General features: G+C 30.9%; 1 protein-coding gene and 1 long non-coding RNA gene across 11 annotated transcripts in view; one reads left to right on the top strand and one right to left on the bottom strand.

Moving 5' to 3' along the window:
* The first annotated feature begins 173 nt into the window (after window positions 1–173).
* CLIP-190 (Cytoplasmic linker protein 190) overlaps window positions 174–13,700 on the top strand; it is a 145,841-nt gene continuing 132,314 nt past the window's right edge. For 5 of the 10 annotated variants that reach the window (XM_088224669.1, XM_088224672.1, XM_088224675.1 and 2 more), the window contains exons 1-2: window positions 174–222; window positions 369–435. The gene's annotated coding sequence lies outside the window, so the exon portion shown is untranslated. Of the gene's footprint in view, window positions 436–13,700 lie in introns of all 10 variants that reach the window. The other 5 variants (XM_088224667.1, XM_088224671.1, XM_088224673.1 and 2 more) reach the window with 2 other exon arrangements.
* Window positions 5,929–10,619, bottom strand: LOC148282689 (uncharacterized). The gene is made up of 4 exons (XR_015822030.1): window positions 9,694–10,619; window positions 9,347–9,596; window positions 8,642–8,944; window positions 5,929–8,555 (listed from the first exon to the last, which is right to left on the bottom strand). It is a non-coding gene; the product is annotated as an uncharacterized LOC148282689 (long non-coding RNA).

The raw sequence follows: 13,700 nt of genomic DNA on the forward strand, positions 1-13,700 counted from the left end.
TAATTTAATTTAATTTTATTTTTATTCAAAATCATTGGTAATATATCCTTATTCCTGCTTACATATTTTTAAAATGACATTATTTATTTTGACAGAAGACAAAATTTTATTATTTGCTGTATGCCACACTGGTGATATGGCTGTCACTGACTTTGGAACGATATAATTTTGCCATATTTGGTATATATTTGAACGTGGTGCAGTGTTTATACGTCAGAAATAGTGTTTTTATAGTTTTTGATTGAGTTTCAGCATATTTGTCAAAGTTGTGTGTGTTGTGATTGATAATTTCATTTACGTTACTTTTATTGTGTAAAGAGTGCATTTCTAATGTCGTTCTTTGATTTTATTTTGTAAAATATTTGCAGGTACAAAACATAATTAACTGACGTGTTGACATTTGAATGCACGAATTCTAAATTTGAATGAATACAGGTATGTTAATAAAATCTTTGATAATCTTTATAATATCAAAATACCTCTTCTAACCTTTAAAAATAAATCAAATCAACTGTTTTTTTTTTTTTTACTTGTGTATTTGTTTTGTGATTTATTTTTGCTCACTTGATACATAAGTAGATACTTATATTACCAACTAGTTTTGTTTATTTCGTGTTTGTATGGTGACCAGAAATTTGATTGATCTACTTTTGTGCCTATGTACTTACATTTTTGTATAACTATCGAATGATTTCTAGGTACCTAAATTAGTTATGTACTTACTTCTAGTTTGACCGTTATATTTACCTAACAAAGGAAACACTTTATTCTTACTATAACTTTATTACATTACATTGCTGCGTTAATTAAAAATAATCTGTCCTGTAATGCCTACAATAGACCGATATATTCCTTTCTCAAAAATGTTATAAATATCTCTATTCGAAAATCATTAAATCTTGGTAGACTCTCCGGAGGGTGTTTAACCCTGATTATACCGAATGTCTTAAAATAAATGGACATACTTAACATATTGTTGATTATATAATGTTTTTCATATCTGCGTCACTTGTATTAAAATGGAAAAATACTCATGCCCTCCAATCCTGGAATCGAACCATGATTCACGTGAATGAAGTGACTAGTCTTGTCCAAAAATGATTTTACCACAATGTAATTTCCCACTTTCCTTTTTTATTTATTTCTTGACTTAATTAATCTTCAAATTTTTTTGGCATGTGAGTACTTATTTATTGCAATTTAAACACTTGGTTTTCACCCACTTATTTCAATGAGGAAGTTCAGAGCTACCTGAAATTTGAAAAAATGTTTTCCTACACGCGGTAAAAATTAGAGCATTTGACTGTTCAGAAAAGTTTCTCGTAAATATATGAAAAAAAATACAGAAATATACTACATCACAGGTTCTCGTTAATCAACCAATAAATCATAGCGTTGTTATGTGTTCTGATAGATTTCCGGTTTCCTTGTAGCAATTTTTTTTTTCAACATTTCCTATTTTGACTGCTACGGGGTTCAGCTTTTAAATGGCAGCACAACTCACTGACGACAACTCGTGACGTCACGGGCGGAGTAATTTCAAAATTACGAAACATTAACAAATCATTGTGATGATACGGTACATAAAATAATAATATAAATATTTTTTTTGCCTTAGTTTGATAGTCTATTACCAAATAAAAAATATATTTAAAAAACCACTGAACTTCCTCATTGTAATTGTACCTTGATAAGGGACCTTTTGTAGCTTCGAAACTGGTCATAATGCTATATAATAGATTTAAATTAAGTTTGTTTTTTTATGTACCACTTTTATTTTTAATAATTTAACAATGGACTACTTTCGGCAAAATACTATGCCTTCTTCGAGATTAATAAATAAATAATAATGTTCCCCGAGGTTAGTGCTTCGACCATTAAAAGTCATTTTTATAACTGATCTATTGTTGGGTACCTGTTTAATTATTATAGCTAAAGATGTATTGAGAGAGGTTATTTTTAACCTGGAGCTTTTCCTTGAGAGCAAGATTTTTATGTTTTTGATCAAATTCATTTTTCATCTTGCTATCTTAATGTAGTTTTGACGCCTTCATTTTATACGCGATTTTGTAAATTACATACCCTCTTTCTGGCAGGTTAATTTAAATATCAATAATTGCAAAATTGAGATATAAAAAATAACAGAAATTCCAACCGCTGATGATATTAATACACTTAGACTTATGGTACTTAAAATTAAACTAGTACATTATTCAGGTAAAACCGACACGTGAAAATTTTAATGTGGCTCTTTTATTCTCTTGGTTTCTACAAAGCGTTTTTTCGCGTTTTTTCTTGTGACTATGACGCTCTATGACGGCAAGCTACCGCTCGCTACTCGTACGGATTCTATTGTTACTCAAGCCATTATGTCTTAAGAGGATACGCGGTCTGACTTTTTTCATACAAACGTATTCCCGAAATCAAGTGAGGGTTATCACTAGAGCCCTTACAGAGCACCGCAGATTGAACAAACACCTTGCTAGAATGAACCTTTCCGAAACTTCTAGATGTAGGTTCTGCAGTGCAGACGGGGAAACATCTATACACGTGTGTGAATGTGATGCTTTACATGACAAAAGGAGCCTCATCCTCGGAGGACCACTGGTTAAACCTGAGGAGGTTGAAGAGCTGTCCCCTACCTAATAGCCAGATACTTTACGGATCTGGTCTTGGAGGAGGAGATTGACCAAAATGAGAACTCTCGCGTGCCACACAGTAGCCAGGCTCTTTATAGACCTGCTTACTAGCTTGGAGGGCGAGAACTATTCACGGGGACCCGTCGCAATAGATATTCACAGGTCGAGGTGACGTCAGGAGCTTGCATAGCACTGACCCCTTCTAGGAATAAGAATACTTCTCGTATTATCTCCATGGAGTATGGCACTAGAGCAATGTTTTTTTTCAACACTACAGATATTTACCATTGACATGTCCTTATCGTTTTGTTTTTTATGCGAACTAGGACCATCCAAAAACCCTTCAAAGCGCCCAGTTTTATATGCCGTCTTCGGACGCAGGTACGGTATTCAAATAGGATAACTATTTTTGAAAACGAAAAAGGTTCAGACACAGGAAATTACATTCTAATGCTCTTTCTTTAAAAAATAAAACAATTAGTTCAATTTAAGGTGCGAAAAACGGGACTTCGAGACCTAGATTTTTTTTTTATTTTAGCTAGGCATGATCAGTCTAATGTGCAGTTATCTTTTTAGCGAAGTATTCGGAGAGGCGTCTGCAAGAGAGTGACAAAAAAACTATATTCAAATATATATATTTTTTAATTTAATACATTTATTTAATCCAATATAAAATACAAATACATAGTTAGCAAAAATGTTTATACAATAGGTACGGTACATTCAATACATTTTTTTATTTATTTATGGATGTAGCCACTCCACTGGCACACATGCACGTTCCGAAGTGTCAGTGTATTATTTATTTTATATATAATTGTACATACTTTCACATCAATTATTTTTTTTTATACGCAAGGGTTTGTCATGTTCATAATACTAGACACTCCAATAAGGATCTGATTTTACAGAGAGGAGTCAATACTTTTTTGGCTCAAAGGCAGCAATATTACATAGGCCCGAGGGTATATAACCTTATCCCAGTTTCGTGGAAATGTGGTGGGATTGCCAGGCTGAGGAAGGTGTTGACTGCATTCTTAATCCATATTGGTCGGAGGGAGTCAGAGAATTTGTTGTCCGATGTAGAAGGACGTAAGCTGGTTGCTTGATTTACTAGTAATGACTTGGGACTTAGGATGTAGAGATTTTGGTATTATTTATGTTTTCTCTGGATATTCATTGTTTACCTTTAAGACTGAAAAAGCACACAATATCATAAAACTGTAAATACTTTTAAATATCATTATAAAATACATAATTTACTGCCTTAGAACGGGGAAGCTATCCCTAGTTAGGCAGTTTAGATGAACCAACAGCAAAAATAAAAAATATGTATGTTTACTTTTACTACTGAATTAATTTGTTGTATAAATAATTACTTGTATATTGCTGTAATAAATATGTAAAATAATAATAAAAAGTAAAAATAAATAAAATTGTGTAAAAATTCAAAAGAAATAAAAAAAATAAAAATATACCTACATCAATAAAACGAAAAAGAATTTTCAAGAAACTAAAATTATATTCTTATCTATGAAACATAGTCTTTGTAGCAATCCATTTATGGACTCTAGCTTTGAAAATATTGTTTTTCATTCTGTTCACCAATATGTTTAAAAAGTTGTAGACCTTACATACTCGTATATTCATCAAACCATCTTACTCCGCGTATTCCTTTATATTTAATTTGTATATCTAAATCAGACTCAAGCAAATAACTATTATAGCTTTGTATACCACGTAATCGATATTTTTTAGCAAATAATGTTTTACATAACACATGTTTGGTAAAAATTTCATATCCATGTTCGTGTGCTCCAGACATTACCTACCTAGAATACAGTTATGCAGAAAGCAGCCAGACATACAAAAGTGGAACTGAGATAATAGCACTTTGGTGAAAATAATAAATAATCCAAATACACATAACAGTTAGAATGTTTTTTTTTACTTTGATAAATGATAAAAAATGCTTGCATTTGTTCTTTTATAGTAAAAAAAATAATCTGATTATGTATTTGACCAGTTTGAATGATTTTTGAATGAAAGTCTGGCTGACTACACAACGTGAAGCGTGCATTTTGCAGAAAACAGTCAGCCCTAGTAAAACTCTGATGTATGTTGTGTCATTATTCATTATGTATTGATCATATTATTTTATATTTATATTATATCATATAAGGGTACATAAAAACGTTTGAAGTAATTTTATTACGTTGTAAAGACATTTTGGCGATTTTTTAGTCTAGTTGACCACACAACCTAAAATACGCATTTTGCAGATATCATGTTAGGAATCATGAGGTGACATCAATTTTCGTGACATTTTGAAACATTTTCAGAAGGAGATTATTACAATGTTTTGTTCGCAACTGGCCTGGCTGTCTTTAGCAGAACATAGAATTGTCATTCCTAAACCCAATAACACAAATTTTCCTTTTTTTGTGGACTGACTGTTTTCTGTATAACTTCCTTAATTTCATTCCGCATGCTATTTATTCGCTTCATAATTCTGTTATTAAATATTTTATTACCACCAAAGTCGAAAGCTTTCACTTTCATTTATGATGTTAAATATTATGTCCTGGATATAATTTTTTTTATATGCCTCCACTCGTTTGCTAAATAATATTTGAAACCACAAAATATTCGACTCCTAAATTTTTTGACTCACCCAATCGATCGATCAATTCCATCAATGAAATTCCAAGTGAGTTTTTAATTGAAAGACATCATTGACTCGCTCAGAGATAATGTAGAACTATTACTAGTTCAGATCTGCCACTTAGTACTACGGCGCCGTAACAACCATTTGACGTTTAGGTATAATAACACATTCCTATTGGTCTAATTTTGTATTCGCGCTATTTCACGTTGGCGCTTATATCCATCGAAAAAAAAATCCGCGGGAAATTCAAAACTTTCCCTAAAAGTTTTTACAGCTCAGCTTGATCATGAGTAATAGTTAAAAATCAGAAGTATTCACTTTTTTCCAAATTGTTACTTTTACCACGGATTTTTAATTATTACTACTGATCAAACTACAAGTTTATATTATGAAGGAATTAAAGCTTCTCTATCATTAATGATGCTGCATTTCGAAAATAATGAGTTTTGGGAATTGATTGCCAACCCATAAAATTTAATAAAAAATCTTCGTTTCCTTTTTTGTGATTTAAAAGTGAATTCACCACATTTAACAACAAACTTTTCTAAAGCAAACTTGCCCTAACACTGATCATTAATGGTGAAGAGGCTTTGAAGACAGAGGAGATGGAAAAAAAGACACTTTATATGGAACATGATTTTTTAATAATGTAGTTTACGTTGTTAACTTTGATTCAGTGTTAAGTTGGATAAAAAAACGTCAACATGGAACACATAATTAAACATGACAATTTTTATTTTAAGTTCTGGAAAGAAAAACATGCCAATTGAACGCTTCAATACATACATGGATATATTTAAGTTGATATACTACAGATTTATGCAACAAAAAAAGATAACATTGGAATACAATACTTTCTGAAGAGCTAAACTTATTTGAATTCTATATATATATATACTTATATAACATGTTTATAATTTTAATGTATATATTTTAGTCTTTATTCAGAATAAAACATTACATTTAAATTAAATTTGATACAACTTTAAAACGCATAAAAGAAAAATAATGTGTCTTGGTTCAGATTAGGGCTTCCAACCCTGCAGCTGATTTTCAATCTAGGTTTTTGCAGAATGAAAAAAATTCAATCCAGTGAAATCCCCGTATTAGCGGGATCCTGCATGTTTTAATGCATAGCTTAAAGTTCCATTTACAGGAGTACAATATAAAAGATATGAAAATATTGTCTAATAAACAGCATCAACCACAAAAGACAATATTCTAGGACAATACAATAATCCCACAATAAGTCCACTTGGATCCTGGGAAAGAACAGTGTTGTATTGTCCACTTGTAAACGGTAGTTATATTTTGTATTTAGTGTATTGTAGTATCGAGACATAATCGCAAAAATATTGTAACCAACAAAAACAATATTTTTAAGGAGAACACTAGACTTATTCCTATCAATGAACAAGGAATACACTTTGAGAATCAATCTCTGGACTATTTATTTTATTGATACCATAATAATATCGTGTTAAAAGATATATGACTGTTGACAGATGTGGATAAAAATCTATATCAACCAATCCCGTGGGATCTTGCTCCAAGTGGGATCAGAAAGTCACTAGGGATCCTAGTATAATGGAATGACCACATACTCCCAGTTCAGAATACATAAACTTTATATAATACAGAAACTTTCAAAATAATTAGCCCCTTTTCACATCAAAATTTCTTTCTGGAAGTTATGATTACAGAAAAATTTAAAAAATAAGAAAAATGCTAGAATAGCTCTTATCTCAGAATATAATTGCAACAGCTTAATGCTACTTATTAAAATAATATCTACTTATTGCATATTAAAAGCAAAAATGTAATATTTTGTGTACTGAACAAATAAAGTAAAGTCCATATTTAAAAGAAATACTGTATGTTAGCTAAAAAAAGACATAACATATTTAATTTGCAATAATGACGTGAACAATAAAAGTCCATATTTAAAAGAAATACTGTATGTTAGCTATACGAAGACATAACATATTCATTTTGCAACAATAAATAGGTCAAGAAGAATTGTTTATTTAAAAATATGTGATAAAAACCATCTGTATTTATATGCAGGAGTAAATAAATAACAGTTACTTAAATACAAATTAATGATTTTAAAATACAAATTAATGATTAATATTTTTTGCTTTTTACAACAGCCAATTTTTGTAAAACATTTAGATTCGAATCAAGTAATTTAGAATCATATTTTCCTGACAATATTTTATTTATTTCCTGTGTCTAATTAAATAGTTGTAATTTAACAATCAGCTTTACAAGTTTTACTTTTATTACATTTATAACCACTCAAAATTTAAATTTTCCTCTATTATATACTGAAAGTTTTTATGGATATTTGATTGAATAAGATTATTTGGATTATTTAAATACCCATTAATAATTTCAATACACCTTGTAAATAAATTCAGAAGGCTTTTATATGCTAATTTTAAATAATAACCAGTTCTCTCTCTCAACAATACACATTTGTGATGAATTGAAGCTTCTGACTGAGTAAGGGATTGTTTGCAGGCCTCACAAATATTGTCACTTAACAATCTACGACAAATCCAACCAGCAGAATATCCATGGGCTCCAACTTTACTTCTCTCCTGTTAAGAGCGTAAAACAGATACATCATGCACAGTAATGCTATTGCATTCTGCTATTAACAAACTAGATAATGACATCCTAGATTCATTATTGAGCTCAGGTTCTGAAAGTAATGTGGGACCATCACGAAAGAAACTTAAAAACTCTTTCAGGTTTAGTATCATGCGCCCTCTATCGTCTTCACAGTTAAGTGTCGGAGAGTGTGACAACAAAAAATTACTAATAAGTGCAGACTTAAAAGTGTTGACAAAGTCTCTGCATGTTGGATTCACATTCTTTCCATTGTACATTCTAATTGATCCAAAAAAGTTTTCCAATGGATCTTGGTTGAGACGTCGTAGGACTAGTTTTTTATTACCAGCCTGATGCAAGTCTGCCCAGAGCCCTTGAACACCTTTGATGGTCAAAATATAGTTTTTTAGAGATGGTACAATCGTCTCTCTTCCTGAATTCAAATTTCATTTTCTTCAATTTGTTAATAGCATCAATCCAAAATGCATGGTGTGTAGACTGCAGTGTAGTAATGTATCTCATTTTACCCTTGGAAAAGTTGGTAGCACCATTTGTACTGTCGGAGAGTTTGTCGAAGAATAAGACGACATCACTGGTGGCTAACAAACTTAATTTTTTGGGTGATGACTCTGAAATAGAAAAAAACAAGTATTTATTAAAGACTAAATATTTTTTATTCATATTTTGATCTCATACCGTACATTTAGATACGTACCAAATTCTGCAGCAAAACGAAGAGCAGCAACCGTCCTTTCATTCAACACTTTGACGCAGTTGCTGACTTTCATTTTTCAGATTTTATCAGGTATAATGTGTGCATCGTGTATTGATTTCAATAACCTCACATCTCCAATCCTTGCGTCCTGTTCATACACAAAAATTAAATCATTCCAACTTGAAATTTTAGCCTCAGTTGATATATTTTTATTGAGAAAATTATTTTTTAACCCCTTTATCAAATGTGGGAGGTCATAAATTATAAAAACTTTATGACTACATATTTCAAAAAATGTTTCATCTGCAAACAAATTTCAATAAAACATTAAACATAATATAAAACTGAAGTAGTAAAATATTTGTAAAGAAAATCTGAATGTAATTTTGCATTTATAAACTAAGGAAATAAAAATAATATTATCTACCGTTTTAGAAATTAATATGTAGAATTACTTTTAAAGAAAAAAACACTTTGTATTTAAACACCACATACGAGTTTAATATTAGTTAGTACACAAGTCTTGGGTATTCAGAATTCATCACCCATCATTAGGTGTAAATACAAACCTTTGCAAGTTTATATTAACATTTGATGATGGGTAATTTTGAATACCAGAACCTTGTTTTCCAACTAATATTAATTTCATGATTGACATATAAATGCAAAGTTTTTTATTAATAAAATATAAAAAATAATTATTACCATAATCTTTCCCATTAATCAAATACATTCTTCGTGTTTCTTCTCTTAAATATTTAAGTGCTCCAACATTCGTTGCACCTTGGTCACATATACTGGCCTTAATAATAAAACCAGTGTCTGAAACAGCAGCGTACACTTCCCGAATATATTTAACTGACTGAATGGCAGGAGTTGTCCCTTCACAGAAATAGTAAGCAATATCATTAAAAAAATCCCCCTTATCATAAAAACCAGGGCATGGTCCGCAAATCTGAAATAAGAAAAAAATATATATTCTCAAAATTATGGCATTACAAATGGAACTAAATAATTTGTTTGCACTACTAAATATTTTTTTAAAAACGAACCTGGCTTTTTCTCAATCCAAAATCCTTTGGAGTCCTTCATTTTTCACACCAAAAGATAGTTATGGTGACAGCGAAACCTCATCAAACACTATGCTACATATTCTGTCATGGGTAGGCCAAGAGCCAACAGCATTTTTAAAAAATGCTGTTATGTTTGCATTTATTCCTGCTCGGAAACTCAATCCTCCAAGAAGCCTATATAAAGTTCGTCTTGAAGGCGATGCAAAAATTTTCTGCACGAGTATGTAACCCTTAGGCGAGTTTTTCAACAAAGCAAGGGACAAAATTAGCGCAGTTTTGTGGTATATTAATTTTTTATTTTTGCTTCCTTGGCTATATGTTCTTCAGTAAAAAAAGCCGGTGCTGCTTCAGGAAGTAGCCTACAGTTTCCCTCAATGAACTTTGCCTGAAAATGTCTTTGACATACGCGAAATGCATAGCGAATTCTACTATGTGATGTGTCTAATTTTGGCAAAGCAATATAGTTTGACGATGTCCCCGGATACATGGCAAGAAAGCACACAACACTTTTTTGACATTGTTATAATTATCACAGGCGAGAAAAATAGAAGAGAAAAGGTGAGAAGACACACGCACGCCGTAGATTTAAGGTTAACACACGTTTTAAATTTAAACCATTTTTCACACGCGCTTTTTGCTTTTAATAGAAGAGAAAAGGTGAGAAGACTGACACAAACAGAAAAAATAATGAAAACAGGACACGCACGCCGTAGATTTAAGATTAACACAGGTTTTAAATTTAAACCGTTTTTCACACGTGCGCCATTTGCTTTTTCAAACTGTGTGACGTCATGATGCGACATCAGCGCTCGTACGTAGCAAGTGCGTAGCGCTTACTCGAAATAGCGATGCGAATTACTACCAATTCCATTACTACCAACACAAGGGGGGTAAAACATCCATGACTACCAACACAAGGGGGGTAAAACACTTCGCAATAGGGACTGTCACCCCAGTGGACTCGCTTTCGTGTGATCAGTGCAATAACAACTGTATTTTTATGTGCAATATGCTGTATTTGAATTGATAAACTGATCAAATTACGCTTTGAATCTTTTGCATTATTTAACTAGCACTAAAGGCACTTATTCTAGTGGTTTTATATCTCAAAAGTGGATAATTTTTATTATATAGTCTTTATTTAATAAAATACACAAGTTTATTTATTAACGACCGTAGCCAAGTTGTACAAATTGCATAACATATTAAAAAAATATATATATATAAGATTCATATTAGGTTTATAAATTTTACACACATAAGCACATTGTGTATGTTGTATACTTTAGTATAAACAATTTGAATTTTAAGTATTTATAAACAGATAAATTTTTGCTTCATTGGTTATTGTTGCAATGTCACTAGTACATATTTTCTATGTACAACTAAATGCGTATGTTGAACTAATATTAAAACTACCTAGAAAGTATGTTTTTTTGTTAATAATGTTTCAGGGGTCTCAAACTATGATAAAATAAATAAAACAACGTTGTTTTTAACCACTAATTTATTTATTTTTTCCACTGACTGGTTTCAAAGCAAATCAAGCTTCTTTATCGAGGTATACTTAACTAATAAATTCCTTCCTATTTTATTTTATTAATATGCTGCCAATTAAAAATTAGTGGCTAAAAACAAAGTCATTTTATTTATTTTATCATAATGAATAACCACAAAGTAAGTGCTTTAAATATATAAAAAAAATATTGATTAATAGTTTGTCATCGCGTGACCCTGATGTTTGTGTAAATTAAGATTCAAATAAAAGAGTACAGACATAATATTAAACAGATAATTTTAAAAAAATTAACATACATTTATTTTGTTTTTGGTGCTTTAAAAATGAAAAATATTATTAAGAAGAAAAAAACTCAACAAAATCAGATAATTTAAAAAAATAAATTTTTAATTAAAAAAAAAAAGAGAAAAACACAATTAATTTAAAGAATAAACATATGCATAACGATTTTGAAACTTAAGAAAAAAAATAGTAGGTGCTGATGAATGCAACCAAAACAAGATAAAATATATATATATCAAAATTGAAAATTTTTATCTACATTTTTTTAAAAATTAAAAGTGCCTTCCTATTAAAATTGATATTTAAAATGTGTTAATAAAATAAAATTGAAAGAAAATGTTAATATAGGAAAAAAATATATTTAATGAATAATATTGAGTTTTTTACAATAAAGTTTTGCATAAAAAAATATTCAGCATAGACACAGTCTGTCTTCTAACCACTTTTGTAATAAATACATGTTTTTTTTTGTTACTAAGACATGTTTTCAAGTCAAGTGGCAGCATATTAAATATTTTAGGAACAATATAATCTAACTGTGAAATCCTTGGCCTAAATAGTAAAATACTCCTGGCGCAAATGATCACAATTGATAGGTTCAATAGATACTTATTAGAATTATAGTGATAACTCAGATACAGCATATGACAATTATATTAGAGATTTCAATACAATTAAAATAGCACGTTAAAAGGACGTGTGACCGACTAGGAAGCCAAAACTCGAAAGAATAGAGGCGGCCGCCTCGCGCCGCTCGCAACTTAAACGTATATAATATACCTACACATTACTATGTTAGTGCCTATACACTAACATATAATGCCTAAACACTACACTAACGTTCGCCGTCCATACTTTTGGCATTTAATTTGCAACATATTAAAATTAAAGTCATTTAATAATAAAATGCAAATCAGATTCGTTTTGAAGCGAAGTTTTAACAGTTAATTTTCAACGCATGACGTGTTCTTCTCTCCGGGACGTGACTTCATGATTAGAGAATTCATAGCGGAACACCTTGGAAGTTGAAAGCTTTCCGTGAACTTAACGCTCATAAGCGGAAGCTCGTTATCCATACTTTTACTATTACATCCTGCCACCTTCATTGTTTTATAGCAAGTACACAGCTATTTATTTTGTGTAATTTGATTAAGGCAACGCTAAAATTTCACTTAAATTCCGTATCATCATCATCATTCCCTTTCCGCAACTAGTGTCATTGGTATACTAAATGCAGCGTATATCGAGCATCTGTTACATTAAGGTAAGATGATCAGTCCTTCAACTCCGGAGCCGCGATTACAATCGTAATCTTCATCGGTACATATCGAGACGGTATAAACTAACATCGATATTTATAAACGAAAATGTGTATATTTGTATAAGTATTCAAAGTATCTTAGGCGGAAACCTATAAATAAACATGTTTGGAAAAAAAATTGTAAACATATTCTATTTTTCATACAGTAAACTTAATTTTACTTTGTAGATAAAATTGAAGATAAATTTTAACTTCCCATTAGAATACGGACCCTGGTACTCTAGTCCAACTCTAGTCCAACTCTAGTCCAAGAAAAAATAAATATTGCTGCATAAAAAAACAACCATTAAAATCATTATTTCACGTCCATCCTGCCAGGAATCTAACCCAGGACCTCAAGAATGGTAGGCTAACATGCCAACCACTTCACAACGAGGCGGACTTATCTCCACCCGATTTCCTTATTCAAGAGTACAGCCATCGAGTTGAAAACACTCGTCCAGAATTCAGGGTCTATTTTACACTCAGAACTGTATTTTTCATTGTAAATTTTGTATACCTGTGTGTTTTTATTTTGATGTTATTTTATTTATCTCCTTTGTATCTTGCCGGGTCCCTTTATTTCAGTACAGTCATCTTCAGAAAACTTTTTGTACCGTCTATGTATTGGAATAACTTTTATCCACTTTTAGACAGAAGCTAGCATTATAACTGAATAAGTAAGAAACTCTGCAGAAGATGGCAATGCCAATTCAACATTTTGTTTTTACCTTTTCAAAGATGTTCTAAAAGAATCTAATTCGACGAGCGAAATTCCTTTTTTGAAAATAAACAAGTCCCATTATGCTTAAAAGGATAAGTCTATGAATCGTGTATATTATCAGTGACGACACACGGACTAGAAACCATATCTGTGACACAGAA

The sequence above is a fragment of the Micrasema longulum genome, unplaced genomic scaffold, assembly GCF_059751315.1.
Source record: "Micrasema longulum isolate JH-2025_06_02 unplaced genomic scaffold, ASM5975131v1 h1tg000305l, whole genome shotgun sequence".
NCBI lineage: Eukaryota > Metazoa > Arthropoda > Insecta > Trichoptera > Brachycentridae > Micrasema > Micrasema longulum.